Below are 9,403 nucleotides of genomic sequence, written 5' to 3' on the forward strand. Positions count from 1 at the left end.
CAACTGTTCCTTCCAAACTTCAGTGTCCTTGACTCCTGATGGCATTTTTTTATTTTATAGTTCAGTATTTCCTAGGGGAAACAAAAAGATCAACACAGAAAGGATTAATACAGGATTATAAGACTCATTGATTACTTAATATACTAAATACCCATATATACTTTATATCAGTTTGTCAGTGCAATACGAAAAAACATTTAAGGAACTTCCCTAAGAAAATATTTTAAAAATGAGTGCATTATAACTTGTTATCTTTGAAAAGCATATAGTACATTCAAAAGATACACCTTTATCAGGATTCTAGGAGTAGTCAAAGAAAAGCAAAGATTATTACTGAGCGCAGATCAGGCCATCTTTCAGATACTGCCAGAGCTGCATTGCTAATCTGATGAGATTTACAGAGCCAAGTTACTTATGGCTCTGTGCATGGTCAAGTGGCTTTCAATATTTTAATCCAAGACTTAAAAGATGGAATCAGAAGTGTCCTGTCAAGTTTCTGGAAAAATCCTTCTGGAAAAAAAAAGGGGGGGGAAATGTGAAAATTTAGTTGAGGTTGCTGTTTGTTTAAAGAAAAGGTGGTAATTGTCAGATCAAACTTAAAAACAAAAACACCCAGTAACCACTATGTTATTATTCCTGAACTCAATATGAGGAAACAAAATAATTGGCCAGGTTGAACTGAAAGGATTCATTAGCTTAGGCAAAGACAAAGACAGTAGGTTTCAAAGCATTTAACCTTAAATTGCAGATATTGTTCTATAGCAGTAGCTTTTGACATATGATTGGGCAGAGGGGCTACTACTTCCATAAAAAAAACCAAACAAACAAACAAAAAAAAACCCAACCAACCCACCAACCAAGAAAAAAGTCCACAGATGTTCTGGGAGACTACATCTAGAATTAGAGGTCAAATTGTAATCATTTTGATAACAAGCCTCTAAAGAGATGTCTAGGTCAGTCTGTACTATTTATTTAAAAGTCTATTTATTTATTTGAAAGTTGAGTACCTTAGATGAGTTATTTTAGATCTTGAGTGGCGCATGATGCGTGAACAAGGCTTATAATGGATCACTAGTGATTCCAGACCTAGGATTTCAGAATCGCTGCTCTAAACCAGATTTTCGAGGGGGAACATGTCTTTTTTGACACGACCATTTTGACTGCAGCAGAGAGGATGCAGTACTTTAGACCATATTCTCTTCTGGAGGGGTAGCACTTAGAGTTTTTGACTCACCTGTTAAAGACTATAGAATAGACGACAATATCAATTCTTTCTTCCTTTTTGCTGCAGAAATGGGAGCAAAATTATTTTCTTTGCTTTCAGTGAATTATTCAAAATAGTTTATGTTCTTACCCTAAAAGATCCTTCCAGTTAAATTTTCTTTATATCTGGCTATAAATTCAAACTCCAAATCTTATTCTTTCCTTTGAAGGACACCTGTTTAAAGGAAGAGGGCATTATGGAAAATATACCCCAAATGCTCAAAATAATACTCAAGAATATCTAAGGTAATGCAGGTCCAGATAAGATCTAGCAACCACTGATTTTTGAAAACACTTATGTGGGAAAGAAAATTACTGTTTTATCCCTGGCCAGCAAGACTCTTCTCTTCTATAAACATCTTCTAGTCTTGTGGGTCCTCTGGACCCTCCTTCTCCACTCCAGCCTCCAAGGAGCCCTCTCTGAAAGACACTGCTTTTCATAATGCCGGCCCTTACTGAGTGTTGTTGAATGTGATTATGAACTAACTGTTAGCGCCTTAAAACAGGCCACCTAAATAGAGGTCAAATGACTCACCACAATCTGATCCTGGCCCTTATCCAAGACGTTTCTGTTGGTCATATCACTGTCACCAGACCACGACAGACTGGCCATAGGTTAAATGCATGTGTAAGCATTATGATGCAATGTCTGGTAACTAACAAGATGTGTAAGTCATATGGAAAAAAGAAAACAAAAAAAACCTGTCTTGTGCTTTAAAAGCAGAGAGGAGGTCCTAATACATCAATTATACAATTCATCTTAATTTTAACTCCAAACAGAAAGCTACCATCAGCACATCGTATGTAGCCATTGATCTTAATAAATATTTACTGAGGGTTTCTGCCAGTACACATTGTTTGGGCTTACAGCCTCAACGGTGCCTCAGAAAATGCCTCCTGGTGCTCTCACATTGTCCCAGCAAGGCAATGGAGTCAGTCAAGTGACTGCTCTTCGGAGTCCCCCGTGTCATCCAGTCCACATAGAGAAGTCCAGCTTCGTGTTAGACAGGCTCACTAAAGGCTCCTAACATGTTGGCACCAGGGCATTTATGGAGTTCATATACAATTAAAACACACATTGGAAACCAAATTTTATAGTACATCAGAAATCTTGGTGTGGTGTGAAAGAAAAAAAATAAGGCGAACGTGAATGTGTTTATTTTTATTAAAAAGCAGGAATTAGAAAGAAAGACTAATATTAGCATGCTAAAGAGAGGTTTATTTATTATAATGTACAATGGAAGTCATTCAACTTTGATTCATTTTCCCAAAAAGCTAACTAGATGTTGCCCAATTAATACATCTTAGAAGTTTTCCCCAAATGGTGATTTCCACATATATGAATTCATAGTTTTATTTCTCCCCAGAGTTCTCAGTTTGGATTTTCAACAGCCTTGTTGAGTGCTACCGGTCCTATGCTTCTCAGTCAGAGGGGCTGGAAAGTCAGGTCAAAAGAGTTGGAGAAAAGAGAATCAGGAGCCTCTGCCGCTCCCTGGACCTCACTTACTAGGGCATTCCGTGGACTGTAAGACTTCCGAAGGCCTCTCAAACTGACTGATGCTGGTAGAACTTACCACAGGGCCCCTAAACAGTCTCAGGTGAATGAGGAGAAGACTCTAGGAGCAGCAATTCTAATTGTGCAAATGTCTTTCGGTACTAGCCCCAAATGTCAGGGTGCAAGTGTAACAGGAGAAGTCCTTTACAAAGGAGGGGCAAATTGGATAATTCCAGGCCCCTGATATCCACTGTCCCCCCGGCCCAACACAAGTCCCCAAGGGCTTTCACTACTATGAGGAGAATCAGTTTGTATTAAAATATAAACAGCACGTTAGACTGCAAACCCTATTTCCAAAGGAAAGCTGGGCTGCAAGCATGATCTCCAGGTTTTCTAAAATTTCACAGGAGTAAAAACAATGAAGTTACAGTTTGGAGAGCAACACTTTGCTTTTGTAAATATAAACGATCCTTACGTCATTTTAAAAAGCCCAGTAAAATTACCGTTTAGATTAAATGCAAATGAACAGTTGTGTTCACCTTGCAGAACAGAGACAGGTTCAATTCAATGATGCATTGCACTCCCCTGTCTGATCTTAAAACCTCTACAGAAAAGCTGTGGTAAGAAACTGAAATGTAGGTCCTTGCAACGAAACCCTTTCTCAGTCATGAGCCAGCCCTAGAGGCTTATGGGCTCAGGCAAACACCATTAGTTACTCATTCTTTCCTCTCCCATCTAAATCTGGTTCAAATCTCTCTCAAAGAAAGACTTAAATGGACTGTGGGAAACTCAAAAGGCAATGTTTCTACTGAAGAGTGTATGCACTGGTGGTCTACTCACTTTTACTTTGAAAATCATGGGTAATTTTACGTATGAGAGGCATCCATACATAATAGCTTCCCACACTGTTGGGAGTATGGTTATTTTGATTACCACTAACTAGCTGTGTGACTTTGAGCAAATATTTAACATCTCTGAATGTCAAGTTCTCTACCTGTAAAATTTGAAAGCTTACGACCCACATGACCTATTAGATTTTGTACAGCTCTAATATGCCATGATTTAGGACTTGGATTGTTTTTTATTTTTATTTATTTATTTATTTATTTAAAGATTTTATTTATTTATTTGAGGGAGAGAAAGAGAGTGCACCAGCAGGGTATGGGGTAGAGGGAGAAGCAGAATCCCCGCTGAGCAGGGAGCCCGATGCAGGACTCAATCCCAGGACCCTGGAATCATGACGTGAGCCAAAGGCAGACGCTTAACTGACTGAGCCACCCAGGCGCCCCTGGATTGTGTTTTAGATCAATAGGAAGAACTACAACCTCCATGCCTACTTTCTATCAGCCTACAGCAGCTGACTCACAAATGTATGGCTTTGGGCACTTTATACCACTCTTCCGGGACTTGGATCCTCCACAGACACTTTTATATTTTGACTCAGGAATCCAACTACATATGTTGAGGTCATTGGCCTATAAGGCATTTAATTTCTGTCTTGTCTAAATAGTATCTTTTCTAAGGCATTAAGAAAAACCCATTCACATCCACTTCAGAAGAACAGATTGCCACATGGTCAAATGAACTGCTCTCTTCAGATGCACACATGCAAACATAACTATAGATTACGTCGTATCATACATGCCCATGATGACATGTATCATACAGATTTGGGTGTTGGGGGACTTTTTTTTCTTTATTTTATTGAAGTATAATTACATACAGTAATAAGTATAGACTTTGAGTGTACGGATGAGTGAATCTTGACAAATGTATATGCTCATGTTATCAATGTCCCAAGAAAGATATAAAACACTGCCTTTGAAATTTCCCTTAGCTTTTTTCCCAATTTCTCTTCTGAAAGGAACAACTATGGTTTTGATTTTATCCCCATAGATTAGTTTTGCCTATTCCTGGACCGTGTGTTGTTTATGATTATTTAGATTGATCTATGTGATTGCATTTATTTGCAATTTGTTCCTTTTCCTTACTGCATAGTATTCCATGGTGTGAATACATCGCAACTTATCTATGCTTCTGTTAATAGACAGATTGGCTTGATTTCAATTTTTCGCTCTAATGAATAATGTTACAGTGAACATTCCTGTACATGGCTTCTTGGGGACTTACATTTTCTTTGGCAGGGGAGGGGTGTGTGTATATTAATACCTAGGAGGGAATTGCTGGGTCAAAGGTTAAGGAGATATTTAACTTAATGAGAAATTGCCAAACAGCTTTCCAGTGCTGATGTACTCTTTTACTATCCCATCGGCAATGTAATTCCATTGCCCTACATTTTTTCTGACATTTGGTATTTTTACTTTTAGCCATCCTAATGGATATATAATGATATCTCTTTGTGGTTTTAATTTGCATTTCCCTTATGTATTTCCCATATTTTCATATGTCTGTTGGGAATTTATATATTCTCTTTTATGAAGTATCTGTGCAAAACTTTTGCCCATTTTTATTGAGTATTATCTTTTCACTGTTGATTTGTAGTTTTAAAAACTATTCTCCTATGTAAGTTATTTGTCAGGTGTATGTACTGGGGAAATTATATCCCAGCCTGTGGTTTACTTTTTCATTTCTGTAATAGTATCTTTTGAATTTGGTAGGTTTTATTTATCAATTTTTTTTCCCTTTTTGCCTTCTGTTTATAAATATTTTCCTACCCCAACTTCACAAAGATACTCTCCAGCTGTTTTCTTTATAGGCTTAGTTTTTAGCTTCTGCCTTAGGTCTGTAATGCTTTTACAGTTAATTTTTGTGTATAGTGTAAAAAAATATATACGAATATCCAGTTTATCTAGCACGTTTCATTGGGGAAAATTATTTTACTATTAACTTTCATTGACATCTTTGTAAAAAACATTTTGATCATAAATATACAATCTATTTCTGTACTCTCTGTATCGTTCCATGAATCTATTATATATCCTTACACAAAAACCACATTTTCTCAATTATAACCTTACATGAACTCTTGATCATATAGTGAAATTTCTCCAATTTTATTCTTCTTTTGGAACCTTGTTTTAGTAATTGAAGGCCCTTTACACTTTCTTTTTTATTTTTTTTATTATGTTATGTTAATCACCATACATTACATCATTAGTTTTTGATGTAGTGTTCCATGATTCATTGTTTGCGTATAACACCCAGTGCTCCATTCAGTACGTGCCCTCTTTAATACCCATCACCAGGCTAACCCATCCCCCCACCTCTCTCCCCTCTAGAACCCTCAGTTTGTATTCCAGAGTCCATAGTCTCCCATGGTTCGTCTCCCGCTCTGATTTCCCGCCCTTCATTTTTCCCTTCCTGCTATCTTCTTCTTCTTCTTTTTTTTTTTTAACATATAACATATTATTTGTTTCAGAGGTACAGGTCTGTGATTCAACAGTCTTACATAATTCACAGTGCTCACAATAGCACATACCCTCCCCAGTGTCTATCGCCCAGCCACCCCATCCCTCCCACCCCCCATCACTCCAGCAACCCTCAGTTTGTTTCCTGAGATTAAGAATTCCTCCTATCAGTGAGATCATATGATACATGTTTTTCACTTATTGACTTATTTCACTCAGCATAATACCCTCCAGTTCCATCCACATCATTGCAAATGGCAAGATTTCATTCCTTTTGATGGCTGCATAATATTCCATTGTGTGTGGGGTGTGTGTGTGTGTGTGTGTGTGTGTGTGTGTATACATATATATATACCACATCTTCTTTATCCATTCATCTGTCGATGGACATCTTGGCTCTTCCCATAGTTTGGCTATTGTGGATATTGCTGCTATAAACATCAGGGTGCATGTACCCCTTCGATCCCTACATTTGTATCTTTGGGGTAAATACCCAGTAGTGCAATTGCTGGATTGTATGGTAGCTCTATTTTGAACTTTTTGAGGAACCTCCATACTGTTTTCCAGAGTGGCTGCACCAGCTTGCTTTCCCACCAACAGTGTGGGAGGGTTCCCCTCTCTCCGCATCCCCGTCATCTGTTGTTTCCTGACTTGTTAATTTTAGCCATTCTGACTGGTGTGAGGTGGTATCTCACTGAGGTTTTGATTTGAATTTCCCTGATGCCGAGCGATGTTGAGCACTTTTTCATGTGTCTGTTGGCCATTTGGTTGTCTTCTTTGGAAAAATGTCTGTTCATGTCTTCTGCCCATTTCTTGATTGGATCATTTGTTCTTTGGGTGTTGAGTTTGATAAGTTCTTTATAGATTTTGGATACTAGCCCTTTATCTGATATGTTATTTGCAAATATCTTCTCCCATTCTGTCAGTTGTCTTTTGGTTTTGTTGACTGTTTCTTTTGCTGTGCAAAAGCTTTTTATCTTGATGAAGTCCCAATAGTTCATTTTTGTCCTTGCTTCCCTTGCCTTTGGCGATGTTTCTAGGAAGAAGTTGCTGTGGCTGAGGTCGAAGAGGTTGCTGCCTGTGTTCTCCTTTAGGATTTTAATGGACTTTCGTCTCACATTTAGGTCTTCCAACCATTTGGAGTCTATTTTTGTGTGTGGTGTAAGGAAATGGTCCAGTTTCATTCTTCTGCATGTGGCTGTCCAATTTTCCCAACACCATTTGTTGAAGAGACTGTCTTTTTTCCATTGGACATTCTTTCCTGCTTTGTCGAAGATTAGTTGACCATAGAATTGAGGGTCCATTTCTGGGCTCTCTATTCTGTTCCATTGATCTATGTGTCTGTTTTTGTGCCAGTACCATACTGTCTTGATGATGACAGCTTTGTAATAGAGCTGGAAGTCCGGAATTGTGATGCCGCCAGCTTTGCTTTTCTTTTTCGACATTCCTCTGGCTATTCGGCGTCTTTTCTTGTTCCATACAAATTTTAGAATTATTTGTTTCATTTCTTTGAAAAAAGTGGATGGTATTTTGATAGAGATTGCATTGAATGTGTAGATTGCTCTAGGTAGCATTGACATCTTCACAATATTTGTTCTTCCAATCCATGAGCATGGAACCTTTTTCCATTTCTTTGTGTCTTCCTCAATTTCTTTCATGAGTATTTTATGGTTTTCTGAGCACAGATTCTTTGCCTCTTTGGTTAGATTTATTCCTAGGTATCTTATGGTTTTGGGTGCAATTGTAAATGGGATCGACTCCTTAAATTCTTTTTCTTCTGTCTTGTTGGTGTATAGCAATGCCACTGATTTCTGTGCATTGATTTTATATCCTGCCACTTTACTGAATTGCTGTATGAGTTCTAGCAGTTTTGGGGTGGAGTCTTTTGGGTTTTCCACATAAAGTATCATATCATCTGCAAAGTGTGAGAGTTTGACTTCTTCTTTGCCAATTCGGATGCCTTTTATTTCTTTTTGTTGTCTGATTGCTGTGGCTAGGACTTCTAATACTATGTTGAATAGCAGTGGTGATAGTGGACATCCCTGCCATTTTCCTGACCTTAGGGGGAAAGTTCTTAGTTTTTCCCCATTGAGAATGATATTCGCTGTGGTTTTTTCATAGATGGCTTTTATGATATTGAGGTATGTACCCTCTATCCCTATACTCTGAAGAGTTTTGATCAAGAAAGGATGCTGTACTTTGTCAAAAGCTTTTTCTGCATCTATTGAGAGGATCATATGGTTCTTGTTCTTTCTTTTATTAATGTATTGTATCACATTGATTGATTTGCGGATGTTGAACCAACCTTGCAGCCCAGGGATAAATCCCACTTGGTCGTGGTGAATAATCCTTTTAATGTATTGTTGGATCCTATTGGCTAGTATTTTGGTGAGAATTTTTGCATCCATGTTCATCACAAGCCTTTCTCAAGAAACAAGAAAGGTCTCAAATACACAACCTAACCCTACACCTAAAGGAGCTGGAGAAAGAACAACAAATAAAGCCTAAACCCAGCAGGAGAAGAGAAATAATAAAGATCAGAGTAGAAATCAATGAAACAGAAACCAAAAGAACAATAGAACAGATCAACGAAACTAGGAGCTGGTTCTTTGAAGGAATTAATAAGATTGATAAATCCCTGGCCAGAGTTATCAAAAAGAAAAGAGAAATGACCCAAATAAATAAAATCATGAATGAAAGAGGAGAGATCACAACCAACACCTTTTACATTTTCAATAACAATTTTAGTTTCAGCTTGTCAAAAAAAAAAAAAAAGACTTGCTGGGTATATGATTGGAATTGCATTCAATCTATAAATGAATATGGGGAGAATTGGGATCTTAACAATATTCAGTCTTCTGACACAGAAATCTGGCTCACCTCTCCATTTTGTGTGTGTGTGTGTGTGTGTGTTAGTGTGTTTAACATTCTCATAAGTATTTTGTATTTTTCAAAGTACGGTTCTTGCACATATATGTTAAATGTATTCCTAAGTATGTCATGTATTTTTGCCATCATTTTGAAATGTTTATTTCTGACTATTTATTGCTAGTATATAGAAACAGAATTGATTTTTTTGTATAGAAATCTTAAATCTTGTGACCTTGCTGAAATCACATAATCATTTATTATTTTTAATAGGTTTTTTGGTTTTTGTTTTGGGGTTGTTTTTGGTTTTTTGCTAAATTCCTTAGGATTCTCGTCATACAAAATCCTGTTGTCTGAAATAAAGACTATTTAAATTTTTCTTAGAATCAATACAGTGTTGGTTAGGACT

The sequence above is a fragment of the Mirounga angustirostris genome, unplaced genomic scaffold, assembly GCF_029215605.1.
Source record: "Mirounga angustirostris isolate CCGP_5_RB_7025 unplaced genomic scaffold, mMirAng1.0.hap1 SCAF_3, whole genome shotgun sequence".
In the NCBI taxonomy this organism is placed as follows: domain Eukaryota; kingdom Metazoa; phylum Chordata; class Mammalia; order Carnivora; family Phocidae; genus Mirounga; species Mirounga angustirostris.